The sequence below is a fragment of the Euprymna scolopes genome, chromosome 23, assembly GCF_053919585.1.
Source record: "Euprymna scolopes isolate OS-2025 chromosome 23, ASM5391958v1, whole genome shotgun sequence".
Taxonomy (NCBI): Eukaryota; Metazoa; Mollusca; class Cephalopoda; order Sepiida; family Sepiolidae; genus Euprymna; species Euprymna scolopes.
In genome coordinates, this window is record NC_136504.1 from 13,084,290 (window position 1) to 13,100,788 (window position 16,499).

Sequence of the window (16,499 nt, forward strand, 5' to 3'; positions counted from 1 at the left end):
TCTCCCCAACTTAATAAGAATCAACTTTTATTCAAGGGAAAACTGGAACACAACAAAACATTTTCTGTAGGCTTTTGTCGATAAACAAATGCTAATCCTGGAGTTCCATTCTAGCAAGTCTGTTTGTAGTAAGAAGGTGAGCACAGCATAACATCCTATCAAGCGGCAATCGAAACGGGAACTGATCTTGAATCGTCTTTTTGGGGTACCATTTTGTTTAGATGCATTATAATAACCACGCAGTTAATAGTTCAAGCTCAAGTACGCAAAGCCAAACTATGACTCAATCTAACATTGTTCCACTGGCCTGCTTCCCAGTTGAATACAACATGGTAGCCTTCAAATCCAATGTAAACAAGTTCTTGCTGAGCCGTCCCCATAAATAATCGAATTCTATCCAATTTAGACCACTAACGATTACTACAGTACCACCTTACATTCATTAACCCTTATCCTCGAGTGGTATTTGAGCCTTTATAAATGGTGACTTCCGAGTAAAAAAATAAAAAAATAAAAACATGATACTGCACATACAGTTAAACATAATAAGTTTCTCATATAACTGCTACAAATATTTGAAGAAATTAAGAGCTTGAAGTATAAAAACTTATACAAAAATACAAGATTCATGATTAAAGATTATCCCAAAAGAGTTGAAATATCATTAAAAAAATAAAATAAAATAAAATAAGCAAATAAAAAAGAACTTGTGTCCCTTTGGCTTTTTAACTAATCTTTTATTAGTGTGTAGGGGGTTATTTCTCTTTGTAAAATAATATGAACGCAGTTATTTCCCTTTCATTTTTTACCATTTATTCTCCTTGTAGCAATGCTACAATGTAGCATGATGTAATGTTATTATTGCTTTTAAAATGGACCAAACCTTGAGTGTAGAAACTCGCAAAGAAAAGAAAACTTTAACATAAACTTTTTTTTAGGTGAAAGAAGAAGTTATTCATTTGTTCCGGTTTCACATGCAAGTTGCCGACACATATTTATAACAGAAATTCGCCATTCTTTAATTTTTTTTCAAATTTCAGTCTTTCAGGTCTTTAAGCTACAATCCACTGTTGTGTTGCTGTTATTCTTCTCTAAGACCAACAAGTCAGCTAGCTCGCTTCCAAAGAGGTGGGTGGAGGAGACATTGCATGCTTGTCAAGCATTCCTTTCGAATCATCACGCTTTTTTTTACAGTTTCTTTTTTCTCCTGTTTTATTTTTTTTTTCAATCTTTGATGATTACATATATATTTGATGTCCATTTGTGCGTTTTATTCCGTAACGTCATGCTCATGCATAAATGCTGACACAACGTTAACTCGGCACATGAGTCGTCAATATGTGACTACATTACAATAATACGAACATATTGAGGACATTTTTTTTTATTTTTTTTTATTCAATTTTCACCCCAAACAAGGCACAGTGCCACTTTGAAGCAGGGGGCTACTATTAGGGAATTAATTAGCGGGGTCATTATGAAGGGAGAAGAGTAGAAAGATGTTTGTTAACATTACACTTGAACTTCTGCATATCATTGCAGTTGGGAAAGCAGAATCCCGGAAGGGAGTTCCAAAGACTCGCAGTTCTGGGGAAGAAACTATTGGAGCAAAAGGCTTTCTTGCACCTAGGGATCTCTACTGTAAAGGGATGAGACTTAGTAGCTTGTCCGGTTTGTCGGGGGTAGTTACGTCGGGGAGGTACAAGTGTTTGCAGTTCGTCAGAGCATTCACCATTAAAGTATTTGTAGAACAGGCAGAGGGATGCAACATCTCATCGATGGGACAGAGGTTGAAGCCTAGATGTCAGTTCAGGACCTATCAGGTTGGCGACTCTTTTTTTAACCCTGTCCAGGAGCGAGAGACAAGCAGCAGATGCACCAGCCCAGATGTGACAACAGTACTCCATACATGGGCGAATGGTTGCCTTATAGAGGTATAGGATACTGGCAGGCGTAAGTAGTTTTCTAGCAGGGTAGAGGGAGCCAACCTTCCTTGCAGCAGCCTTGGCAATGCTCTCAATGTATCTATTCCAGTTCATATTCCCTGTAAACGTTAGGCCAAGGAGTTTAAAAGAAGTACTTTCAGGCAATGTGTTCTTGGCCATTGCTATTGGTGGTAGAGAAGGTTTCTTGTAATTATTGAAGGAAACAAGCTTAGTCTTAGCAGCATTGAATGTGACCAACCATTTTTGTCTCCATTCCACTACGGATTGGAGGTCGTCCTCTAGTGTTTCTGCCATTTCCTTGGATATGTGTTCATTTGTTTTCCCCTCATATCTGTTATAGAGAGTGGTGTCATCGGCAAATATACCCATCTCCGAAACAATTTTATCAGGGAGATCGTTTATGAATATCAGGAATAATAGAGGTCCAAGGATAGACCCCTGAGGTACTCCCGCATTTATGTCATATTGTTTGGATGTATGTCCGTCGAGGACAACTTTGATTTTTCTATTACTTAAGAAGGATTTAATTACATTATGAATTCTTCCAGTGATTCCATATGATCTAATTTTCCTTAGAAGACCATCGTGCCATACCCTGTCAAAAGCCTTAGATATATCAAGGGCCACCGCTCTACCCTCCCCTGTTTTAACCAATGAACGGTATATACGTTCAGAAACTACAGTTAAGATATCTGCTGTTGAACGGGCTTGCCTGAATCCATATTGTTTGTCAGTCAGGAGTTTAGCAGCTGTTAGGTGCTGGACTAGGGCTTGATTAACTAAGGACTCAAATATTTTGCAAAAGCTGCTGCAAAGAAGGGTTCCCTCTATCATGCTAGAAGACTACTCACACCCGAGAGTATCCTGTACCTCTACAAAGCCACCATTCGCCCATGCATGGAGTATTGTTGCCACATCTTGGATAGGGTCCAAAAAATTCTTCAATCTGATAGGTCCCGCTTTGTCAACTAAGCTCCAACCTCTGTCCCATCAATGCAATGTTGCATCCCTGTGCCTATTTTACAAGTATTTTAATGGAATGTGCTCTGCTGAACTCGTTACACTTGTGCCCCCGTCAATTTACATATTCCCGATAAACCTGCTTAGAAAACAAAATCACACCACTTCACTGTTAAGCTCCCTAGATGCCAGAAAGCTTTCTACTCTAATCGTTTCTTCCCTCAAACAGCTAGACTTTGAAATTCCCTTCCTATTACTTGCTTTTCTGACTGTACTGATATGCAGAAGTTTAAATGTAACATAAACCAACATCTTGTTAATCTTTCCCACGCATGGTCCCAAATAGTAGCCCTTACGTCTAAGCATCAGAATGCCTTGTTAAGGGGCGAATATGAGTAAATAGTGAAAAAAAAGAAGAAATTGTTCTCTAAGTTATAACAGAAGAGACATCTTTACCTAATTTATCATTATTTCCGTAGGGATGAACATGAGCAAAAAAAAAAAAAATAGTCACATTCCAACATGACAAGATGCTTTCTCATCATTTCACATGTCCAATTTAAATTACATGTTAAAAAAAAAAAAAATTAGTCACATTCCAACATGACAAGATGCTTTCTCATCATTTCACATGTCCAATTTAAATTACATGTTAAAAAAAAAAAAAATTAGTCACATTCCAACATGACAAGATGCTTTCTCATCATTTCACATGTCCAATTTAAATTACATGTTAAAAAAAAAAAAAATTAGTCACATTCCAACATGACAAGATGCTTTCTCATCATTTCACATGTCCGATTTAAATTACATGTTAAAAAAAAAAAAAATTAGTCACATTCCAACATGACAAGATGCTTTCTCATCATTTCGCATGTCCGATTTAAATTACATGTTAAAAAAAAAAAAAATTAGTCACATTCCAACATGACAAGATGCTTTCTCATCATTTCACATGTCCGATTTAAATTACATGTTAAAAAAAAAAAAAAAATTAGTCACATTCCAACATGACAAGATGCTTTCTCATCATTTCGCATGTCCAATTTAAATTACATGTTAAAAAAAAAAAAAAATTAGTCACATTCCAACATGACAAGATGCTTTCTCATCATTTCGCATGTCCAATTTAAATTACATGTTAAAAAAAAAAAAAAAAATTAGTCACATTCCAACATGACAAGATGCTTTCTCATCATTTCACATGTCCGATTTAAATTACATGTTAAAAAAAAAAAAAAAAATTAGTCACATTCCAACATGACAAGATGCTTTCTCATCATTTCGCATGTCCAATTTAAATTACATGTTAAAAAAAAAAAAAAAAATTAGTCACATTCCAACATGACAAGATGCTTTCTCATCATTTCGCATGTCCGATTTAAATTACATGTTAAAAAAAAAAAAAATTAGTCACATTCCAACATGACAAGATGCTTTCTCATCATTTCGCATGTCCAATTTAAATTACATGTTAAAAAAAAAAAAAATTAGTCACATTCCAACATGACAAGATGCTTTCTCATCATTTCGCATGTCCAATTTAAATTACATGTTAAAAAAAAAAAAAATTAGTCACATTCCAACATGACAAGATGCTTTCTCATCATTTCGCATGTCCAATTTAAATTACATGTTAAAAAAAAAAAAAAATTAGTCACATTCCAACATGACAAGATGCTTTCTCATCATTTCGCATGTCCAATTTAAATTACATGTTAAAAAAAAAAAAAAAATTAGTCACATTCCAACATGACAAAATGCTCTCTCATCATTTCACATTTCCAATTTAAATTACATGTTAAAAAAAAAAAAAAAAATTAGTCACATTCCAACATGACAAGATGCTTTCTCATCATTTCGCATGTCCAATTTAAATTACATGTTAAAAAAAAAAAAAATTTGTCACATTCCAACATGACAAGATGCTTTCTCATCATTTCACATGTCCAATTTAAATTACATGTTAAAAAAAAAAAAAAAATTAGTCACATTCCAACATGACAAGATGCTTTCTCATCATTTCGCATGTCCAATTTAAATTACATGTTAAAAAAAAAAAAAAAAATAGTCACATTCCAACATGACAAAATGCTCTCTCATCATTTCACATGTCCAATTTAAATTACATGTTAAAAAAAAAAAAAAAAATTAGTCACATTCCAACATGACAAGATGCTTTCTCATCATTTCGCATGTCCAATTTAAATTACATGTTAAAAAAAAAAAAAAATAGTCACATTCCAACATGACAAGATGCTCTCTCATCATTTCACATGTCCGATTTAAATTACATGTAAAAAAAAAAAAAAAATAGTCACATTCCAACATGACAAGATGCTCTCTCATCATTTCGCATGTCCAATTTAAATTACATGTTAAAAAAAAAAAAAAATAGTCACATTCCAACATGACAAGATGCTTTCTCATACTTTCGCATGTCCAATTTAAATTACATGTTAAAAAAAAAAAAATTAGTCACATTCCAACATGACAAGATGCTTTCTCATCATTTCGCATGTCCGATTTAAATTACATGTTAAAAAAAAAAAACAATTAGTCACATTCCAACATGACAAGATGCTTTCTCATCATTTCGCATGTCCGATTTAAATTACATGTTAAAAAAAAAAAAAAAATAGTCACATTCCAACATGACAAGATGCTTTCTCATCATTTCGCATGTCCGATTTAAATTACATGTTAAAAAAAATAAAAAATTAGTCACATTCCAACATGACAAGATGCTTTCTCATCATTTCGCATGTCTGATTTAAATTACATGTTAAAAAAAAAAAAAAATAGTCACATTCCAACATGACAAGATGCTTTCTCATCATTTCGCATGTCCGATTTAAATTACATGTTAAAAAAAAAAAAAAATAGTCACATTCCAACATGACAAGATGCTTTCTCATCATTTCGCATGTCCGATTTAAATTACATGTTAAAAAAAAAAAATTAGTCACATTCCAACATGACAAGATGCTTTCTCATCATTTCGCATGTCCAATTTAAATTACATGTTAAAAAAAAAAAAAATTAGTCACATTCCAACATAACAAGATGCTTTCTCATCATTTCGCATGTCCAATTTAAATTACATGTTAAAAAAAAAAAAAAATTAGTCACATTCCAACATGACAAGATGCTCTCTCATCATTTCGCATGTCCAATTTAAATTACATGTTAAAAAAAAAAAAAATTAGTCACATTCCAACATGACAAGATGCTTTCTCATCATTTCGCATGTCCAATTTAAATTACATGTTAAAAAAAAAAAAAAATAGTCACATTCCAACATGACAAGATGCTCTCTCATCATTTCACATGTCCAATTTAAATTACATGTTAAAAAAAAAAAAAATTAGTCACATTCCAACATGACAAGATGCTTTCTCATCATTTCACATGTCCAATTTAAATTACATGTTAAAAAAAAAAAAAAATAGTCACATTCCAACATGACAAGATGCTTTCTCATCATTTCACATGTCCAATTTAAATTACATGTTAAAAAAAAAAAAAAATTAGTCACATTCCAACATGACAAGATGCTTTCTAATCATTTCGCATGTCCAATTTAAATTACATGTTAAAAAAAAAAAATTAGTCACATTCCAACATGACAAGATGCTTTCTCATCATTTCGCATGTCCAATTTAAATTACATGTTAAAAAAAAAAAATTAGTCACATTCCAACATGACAAGATGCTTTCTCATCATTTCGCATGTCCAATTAAAATTACATGTTAAAAAAAAAAAAAAATTAGTCACATTCCAACATGACAAGATGCTTTCTCATCATTTCGCATGTCCAATTTAAATTACATGTTAAAAAAAAAAAAAAATTAGTCACATTCCAACATGACAAGATGCTTTCTCATCATTTCGCATGTCCAATTTAAATTGCATGTTAAAAAAAAAAAAAAATTAGTCACATTCCAACATGACAAGATGCTCTCTCATCATTTCGCATGTCCAATTTAAATTACATGTTAAAAAAAAAAAAAAATTAGTCACATTCCAACATGACAAGATGCTTTCTCATCATTTCGCATGTCCAATTTAAATTACATGTTAAAAAAAAAAAAAATAGTCACATTCCAACATGACAAGATGCTCTCTCATCATTTCACATGTCCAATTTAAATTACATGTTAAAAAAAAAAAAATTAGTCACATTCCAACATGACAAGATGCTTTCTCATCATTTCACATGTCCAATTTAAATTACATGTTAAAAAAAAAAAAAAATAGTCACATTCCAACATGACAAGATGCTTTCTCATCATTTCACATGTCCGATTTAAATTACATGTTAAAAAAAAAAAAAAATAGTCACATTCCAACATGACAAGATGCTTTCTCATCATTTCGCATGTCCGATTTAAATTACATGTTAAAAAAAAAAAAAAATAGTCACAATCCAACATGACAAGATGCTTTCTCATCATTTCGCATGTCCGATTTAAATTACATGTAAAAAAAAAAAAATTAGTCACATTCCAACATGACAAGATGCTTTCTCATCATTTCGCATGTCCAATTTAAATTACATGTTAAAAAAAAAAAAAAAAAAAATTAGTCACATTCCAACATGACAAGATGCTTTCTCATCATTTCACATGTCCAATTTAAATTACATGTTAAAAAAAAAAAAAAAAATTAGTCACATTCCAACATGACAAGATGCTTTCTCATCATTTCGCATGTCCAATTTAAATTACATGTTAAAAAAAAAAAAAAATTAGTCACATTCCAACATGACAAGATGCTTTCTCATCATTTCGCATGTCCAATTTAAATTACATGTAAAAAAAAAAAAATTAGTCACATTCCAACATGACAAGATGCTTTCTCATCATTTCGCATGTCCAATTTAAATTACATGTTAAAAAAAAAAAATTAGTCACATTCCAACATGACAAGATGCTTTCTCATCATTTCGCATGTCCAATTTAAATTACATGTTAAAAAAAAAAAATTAGTCACATTCCAACATGACAAGATGCTTTCTCATCATTTCGCATGTCCGATTTAAATTACATGTTAAAAAAAAAAAGCACATTAAATATAATAATTTTTATGCAATAATTTGTTTTCAAATATTGCAGAATGACATGTTTTAGGAATGTTAATTTCAACCATTTATCAACAATAAGTAAAAAAAAAAAACAAAAAAAAAACAAAGACATTCTCCTCACATGGTAAATTATTGGCCGGAAATGTTCTAAAAACTAAATCTACCATGCAATTAGGTTTATTTTTTCCCTGTATTAATAAAGCTATTAGACATGCTGCATGTATTTGTATGTGTATCTGTGTTTCTCATACATACGTAACTTAAAAATACACATTGAATTTGTTTTTATATTTATTATTAGAAGAGCTACTAGAAAAGAAAGCAGAATAGTTACAAACTAGACTAATTTTAGACCATTAAAACACGCAAACGTTATAGCCATTGACTTAGAATGAGTGCTTTATGCAAAATTAATGGTTAAATAATCGTTAATTAATGGTTAACTTTGTGAATTAAATATTAATCTATGTTAATCCCTATCTGTGCATCAAATGAATACTTAGTTTGCTACATCTTATCATCACAAAAGTCCATACAATATTTCAGTCAGATCGGCACAGTAGTTTCTGAGAAAAGTGGAAATTAAATACTAATCCCTATTAATACCTACCTGTGCATCGAATGGATATCCTAATACTTAGTTCGCTGCACCTTATCATTACAAATGTTTACAAATTTTCACTCGGATCAGCTGAAGAATATGGAAAGTGGAATGGACAGACAAACAAAGAGAGATATAATATATGTAGAAAAAAGTGTAACATCTTTCTTTCTTTTTAATGTTACACTTTTTTATCTGTACAAAACATTCCTTCTGACTATTTTTTTAGAATGGCATGTTTCCTTTCAATATATGTCCAGTATGAACTCACACTCCACAATATTATTTCAAACTTGTAAAAAACAAAGACACTTTTGTCTTTCTAAGCAGGTGTGTGTGTGTGTGTGTGTGTGTGTGTGTGTGTGTGTGTGCGTGTGTGCGTGCGTGCGTGCGTGCGTGCGTGCGTGCGTGTGTGTGTGTGTGTGTGTGTGGTTTTTTTTTTTTTTTTTTTTTTGTTTTTTTTCTTAATCCGGCAGGGGGATGTGATGCGCCTAGTGTGTTAGGTATAAGTTAGTGTTTAAGTTCTTCTTGCTTCCAGCTAACACTGCTGGCTAACCTCGCGGTGAAAAGGGAGCAGCTTTGCATAAGGCTTCCCTGCCAGTACATAGCCTCTCCATCATCAAGATTCCTACAGTGCCTCCACGTTAGCCACATATGGTAACTGGGTGCCTTGCGGCCCTAGGCTAAACTAGTAGGAGATCTTGGAGTAGTAGGGGACCCCAGAGGTAGTGTGTTATGGCCCACCGATGTGTGGATATGTCCTGGCACATTACGAATCCCTACTGCACTGTCTTGTGGGTGCCCTTGGTTGGGCAAAGACTGGGGGAACCAAACCAAATATCAAACACCACTACCTTGTGGGCCTCATCACAGCAAAAGGCTAAGAGATGGGAACTCTGACTTCAAATCCTACTGCTGCCATGCAGTTTTCCTTAAGAGGCTATGGAACCTCATTCAGAAAGAAAAGACCTGGTAGCGAACACGATAGGGTGACTGTTTACCTCACTGAGATTACTTTCGGCTAGAAGCTGCGGCCTCCTTTGCTGTCAGTCGTCGCAAGTTCGCTCCACTGGAAATGAGCATTGAAGGTTCAGAGGGTGTCTTTCTGATGCACAACAGATACTGCACCTAAACTGCGCAAGTTCGGAGCTAAAGTGGGAAGTCCTGTGGAGATGGAGTGAGACTATGCCAACACTGAGGGATAAAGCACTGAGGTCCCAACTAGTCATTGTCAAGACTGACGGACTGCATGATGATAATGATGATATATATATATATATATATATATATATATATAGAGAGAGAGAGAGAGAGAGAGAGAGAGAGATCTATATATATGAGCAAACAGTTAATAAAATATGTTCAAAAACACTTTGAAATTAGTTAAAAACATATTTAATCTGAAAAGGAAACACTAGATAAATGGATAGATTTATATATATATGTATATATATATATATATATATATATATATATATATATATATATATATATAATATTCTGCTTGTTACTTCCTCAGTTAATCCAAACATTATGCTTTGAAAAAGGACAAATGCAATTTTTGAAGGTTCAAACTGCTTCAAAAAAGGCCAATCTGACAACCCTAGATAAAAATATGAGTGACCTCCCTTTGATGTAACCTGGTTTTCAAATATCATTATCATAATATATGATTGTTGTTGTAATCGGGTGAGAACGGAACCTGTAGTAATTTCAATGTGCAAAAAAGAAGTCAGCGAAACATTACATAAAAAACAGGAACATTAAAAAAAAACAGGGCAAAAAAAGAACATTGTCTGCCAAGAGGTGCTGGACTGAAGGAATAAATGAAAAATTGTCTCTTAGAATGAGATTTTATTATTTGTATTGAACTATGTAGCACAATATTATTTTCTGAGTATTTATTAGTACTTATTTATTCATATCATTAGAGTCAGTTCTATATTTAAAATACAATGGACACTATTTTCATAGAAAAATGTTGATTAACTCATATTTGTTGCGTGTTATTAGTTTTTCTGTCCAAAAAAACAAGTTTTTGTACTACCCAGAAAAATCAGCTTTATCAAAACATATTTATTGATTAAATATATTTCTCATTCTGTGGAATTTCCATGGGTCCTGCTAGTAGTCGTCACTGCCGCTGCCGCTACCGCCACCACCACCACAACCACCACCTAAATTAAAATTTAAGCTATGTTTTCTTTAACTATTAATATATATAACAGGAATAACAAGGTTAGGGTTGTTGGATAGTGGGGTATCAAATTATTGATGAATAATGCTTTTCTTGAGCTGGACTGGAACGATGACGTGGACATATCAACATGTTATTTTGAGGGAATAACAAATATTTGTTCATATGGGGGCTTCAAACGACGATGATAGGAGACAATGATGAAGAGTTAAACAAAAGTTCTTTGGTGAAGAAGAAGAAGAAGAAGAAGAAGAAGAAGAAGAAGAAGAAGAAGAAGAAGAAGAAGGAGGAGAGGAGTTTGTTTGTTTGTTTGCTTTTGTTTTACGGCATATCAACCCTTTTCAGGTTATTTAATACCAAATCGAGTGATATTGAAGAACAATTTTTTAATAGAGTATATTTGTTTTTTTTTAAGTCAGTTTCTATTTAACCCATAGTTGAGACCCTAATAGGTACTACCACCCCAGGTCAGAGTGGACCTGGGAGCAATGGCAATTAAAGGGTGGCTCCACACTCCCCAAAGCCCGCAAGCTGGGCCTCACCATCGGATATTGTTTAAGGTCATATCCAAAGCCAAAGAAGAAGAGGAGGAGTTTATATAATAACAACGGTCTATATAACAGACAAAGTCTGTAAATATTCAAAGAGTTCAATAAACATTTAATATGACAGTAACAATCAGAATGAATTTACAAACCTGTTTCTTCAAAAGATGACACCACACAAAGTTACATTTCGTATAACATTTTTTGATACATCGTGTCAACATTTCGAAGATTACAACGTTTTGAGTTCAGATTTTGATCTTGACTTCACCGGCTTCCATGGTATCTTCTACCCGACCTCTTCGACTGACTTTATCAACTGCCCTCCTCAACTGATTTCTTTGATTGACCTCCTCGACTGACTTCCAACTCTCTAACTGATATGTATATCTTAAACTATTTCACTATTTCTTTGTGATTATGTCATTTGCACGTCCACAAAGAATCCTATCAGCTAACATCTGTATCATGTATCATAGCCCCTTACGTCCAAGTGGCGATATGCATTGTTAGGGGTGAAAGTGAGTAAAAAAAAACGTATATATTCCTTATTATGTTGGATAATTTAGTTGAACGTTTGACATATTCTTTTACTACTTAATTTGTTCTTCTTCTTCTTCTTTTCTTCTTCTTCTTCTTCTTCTTCTTATTATTATTATTATTATTATTATTTTATAATATTATATAATATTAATATTATTATAATATTATTATCTTTTTTTTTACCACAAACAATTATTTAATAGAAAATGTAAAGTACTTCAGACAAGCATATTTTCTATTTTTTTTTTCAATTCTGTGATCCTGTTTTTTTGTCAATACTATGATCTATTTTTTTCAATACTGTGATCCTATTTTTCTTTCAATTCTGTGATCATATTTTTTTTTCAATACTGTGATCCTGTCTTTTTATCAATACTATGATCTATTTTTTTCAATACTGTGATCCTATATTTTTTTCAATACTGTGATCCTATATTTTTTTCAATACTGTGATCCTATATTTTTTTCAATTCTGTGATCATATTTTTTTTCAATACTGTGATCCTATATTTTTTTCAATACTGTGATCCTATATTTTTTTCAATTCTGTGATCATATTTTTTTTCAATTCTGTGATCATATTTGTTTTCAATACTGTGATCATATTTTTTTTTCAATACTGTGATCCTATATTTTTTTCAATACTGTGATCCTATATTTTTTCAATACTGTGATCCTATATTTTTTTCAATACTGTGATCCTATATTTTTTTCAATTCTGTGATCATATTTTTTTTCAATACTGTGATCATATTTTTTTTTCAATACTGTGATCCTATATTTTTTTCAATTCTGTGATCATATTTTTTTCAATACTGTGATCATATTTTTTCTTCAATACTGTGATCCTATATTTTTTTCAATACTGTGATCCTATATTTTTTTCAATTCTGTGATCATATTTTTTTTCAATACTGTGACTGTGATCCTATATTTTTTCAATACTGTGATCCTATATTTTTTCAATTCTGTGATCATATTTTTTTCAATACTGTGATCCTATATTTTTTTCAATACTGTGATCCTATATTTTTTTCAATACTGTGATCCTATATTTTTTCAATTCTGTGATCATATTTTTTTTCAATACTGTGATCCTATTTTTTTTCAATACTGTGATCCTATATTTTTTTCAATACTATGATCCTATATTTTTTTCAATTCTGTGATCATATTTTTTTTCAATACTGTGATCCTATATTTTTTTCAATACTGTGATCTTATTTTTTTTCAATACTGTGATCATATTTTTTTTTCAATGCTGTGATCTTATTTTTTTTCAATACTGTGATCATATTTTTTTTCAATACTGTGATTCTATTTTTTTTCAATACTGTGATCATATTTTTTTTTCAATTCTGTGATATTATTTTTCAATACTGTGATCTTATTTTTTTCAATAATGTGATATTTTTTTCAATACTATGATCCTATTTTTTTCAATACTGTGATCATATTTTTTTTTCAATTCTGTGATCATATTTTTTTTTCAATTCTGTGATCATATTTTTTTTTCAATTCTGTGATCATATTTTTTTTCAATACTGTGATTCTATTTTTTTCAATACTGTGATCTTATTTTTTTTCAATACTGTGATCATATTTTTTTTTCAATACTGTGATCTTATTTTTTTTCAATACTGTGATCATATTTTTTTTCAATACTGTGATTCTATTTTTTTTCAATACTGTGATCATATTTTTTTTTCAATTCTGTGATATTATTTTTCAATACTGTGATCTTATTTTTTTCAATAATGTGATATTTTTTTCAATACTATGATCCTATTTTTTTCAATACTGTGGTCCTATTTTTTTTTCAATTCTGTGATCATATTTTTTTTTCAATTCTGTGATCATATTTTTTTTTCAATTCTGTGATCATATTTTTTTTCAATACTGTGATTCTATTTTTTTTCAATACTGTGATCAACAGGAAAAAAACATTACAGAACCTCTATTGACGCCCTGAAAATAGCAGTTCATTTCAGAAATTTCAAAGTTTGTTAGATGACAATTAACACCAACTACTGTGACGTCAGCACAAAATGCGACTCAATAGAAAGGCCTTATTTTTACGAAGGTCACGAATTGATATAGGTCCAGCTATTTCTTATTATTTATTTTATTGTTGTGTTTGTACTTAGTGACCTCAGTGGAAATTGGCTCAGTTACAGACTTTCTTTTTCATTATATATTTCCACTGCCATGATTTTATTTGTTAACTAGCAGGACCCGTGAAAATTCCATGGAATGAGAAATATATTTAATCAACAACTATGTTTTGATAAAGCTGATATTTTTCTGGGTAGCACAAAAAAAATAGGTTTCTAGGACAGAAAAACGAATACAACTTTTGAAAGCTAAACTGCTTCATAAGAGGCCAAATTTGCGAAATTTAAAAAAGCCAATCTGGCAACTCTGGACAAGAATATGAGAGTGACCTCCCTTTGATGTAGCCTCGTTTTTTATCATCTCATTATAGAAAGCATAATGTACAGATTAACTAAGGAAGGAACAAGCAGAATATCTACAATTATATGAATGCAACTTTGTGTGTGTGTGTGGTGTGTGTGTGCGTGTGTGTGTGTGTGTGTGTGTGTGTGTGTGTGTGTGTGTGTGTGTGTGTGTGTGTTCATTCTTTATAGACTCCAAAAGGGCTGAACTGATTTCCTTTAAATTTTGCAGAACTTTAGTGTATAAGTCTGGAAGTGATTTTAGTTAAGTTTTGTCTCACAATACCCCCGATAATTACTGATAATCGATAATTGAAACCGTTATTTTAATTTATCATTGGTGAAGCTATTTTTCATGTCGTTGCTTAGCAACAATGATAGAACAATGGGCCATGAAAATTCTACTGTGGGTAAGTTGATAGCGCGTTTTTTGTTTTGTTTTGTTTTGTTTTGTTTTGTTTGTGCATGATACAGTCTGTAGGTTCAAACCCACACATAAATTTCTGAATGTTTTTTGGTAACTGGAAAGAAGTTTATATAAATAATTTTATAAAAGAATCAGTAGGTTCTCTAGAGCACAATGTAGAATAACATATATTTTGGACTAAGTTATTGCATGGGGCATGTGAAGCTTCCTCCCGAGCGATTTCATGGATTTTGATGCCAATAAAAATATAGGAGTGTGAAATATTTGTTGATCATCATTCAATCTCGGGCAACATCGGGTCTCCCTGTTAGTATTATGCAGATTATCATCTATATATATAAAAGGCAAAATGTGTGTGTATGTGTCTCACAAAAACTTTTGACAGAAGTAACGGATTTTCACGAGATCAGTATCGTTTTGAAGCTCGACCCTTCGGACGACAAATATCGAAAAATTGGCAAAAAACATTAATTCCTTCACCTTCAACTGGGCACTTTTCTACAGGGAGGGGTAGCAAAAAATCGTTCCTTCATGATAATTTAGCCATACACGTATGCGCAGAAAAACGTTCTTTCTTGAATTAGTTTAAAGTTTATAAAAACCAACACAATTTCGCTGGCACGCTCATAGCTCAGTCGGTTAAGTAGCAGCGTCATTCTTAAGATTGCACGTTCGAGCCGAGATGAACATTTTTTTTTTTCGATTTTTAAAGTTTTAATACTGAAACATGGTTATTTATGCCAATTTTTTCGTTCGGTTTTTTTTTTCATCACGTTCGCAGTTTTTTTTTTTTTTTGCTTTTCTGCTTTTTTAAGAAGTTTTAACGGTTTTTTTTTATAATATTTAAACAGGGTTACTACTTCACTTATTCTTAATTTTGGATTTTGTTTTGTATTTACCCCCCCCCCCCAACACACACACCTCCAAACACCCGGGCAATGCCGGGTACCCCTGCTAGTCTATACTATAAATCTCACCTGTCTGTTTAAATGTATGTATGTTTGTATGTTTGTATGTCTTGCAAAAACTTTTGACAGAGGCAACGGATTTTTACAAGAACAGTATCATTTTGAAGTTCGAACTTTCAGACGACAAATATCGAAAAATTGGCCAAAAAACATTAATTCCTTCACCCTCAACTGGGCACTAGGGTGGGATCGCTTTTTTCGCCAGTATTTTCGAAAGTCATCGCCCCTTTTTGATTGTCTAGCCTTAATTTAAACCTACGTCACTTCCGGTTTGGAGATGGACGCAACAGCTAACATGTCACTTTTTTTTTTTTCACTTTCTTTTCCTCCTTTGCGGTAGGTACGATTTTTTTTTTTTTTTACTTTCTTTTCCTCCTTTGCGGTAGGTATGATTTTTTTTTTTTTTTTTTTTTTTTACTTTCTTTTCCTCCTTTGCGGTAGGTATGATTTTTTTTTTTTTTTTGTGCAATCAGCATCCTTACACACACCTCCACTTTATTTTCCACCTTCGCGTCACGGGTTCGAGCCTGCCTGCCTGCCTACTACAACGTTTTTCTTTTTTGCTCAACACACACCTGCAAACACCCGGGCAACGCTGGGCACCTAGGCTAATCTGCTTAGAAAGACAAAAATGTCTTTGTTTTTTGCAAGTTTGAAATAATATTGTGGAGTCTGAGTTCATACTGGACATACATTGAATCGTTTTTAAAACTCTTTTTCGCCCCAAATAATGTTATGTAATGGATGGACCATCCGATACATAACTGTG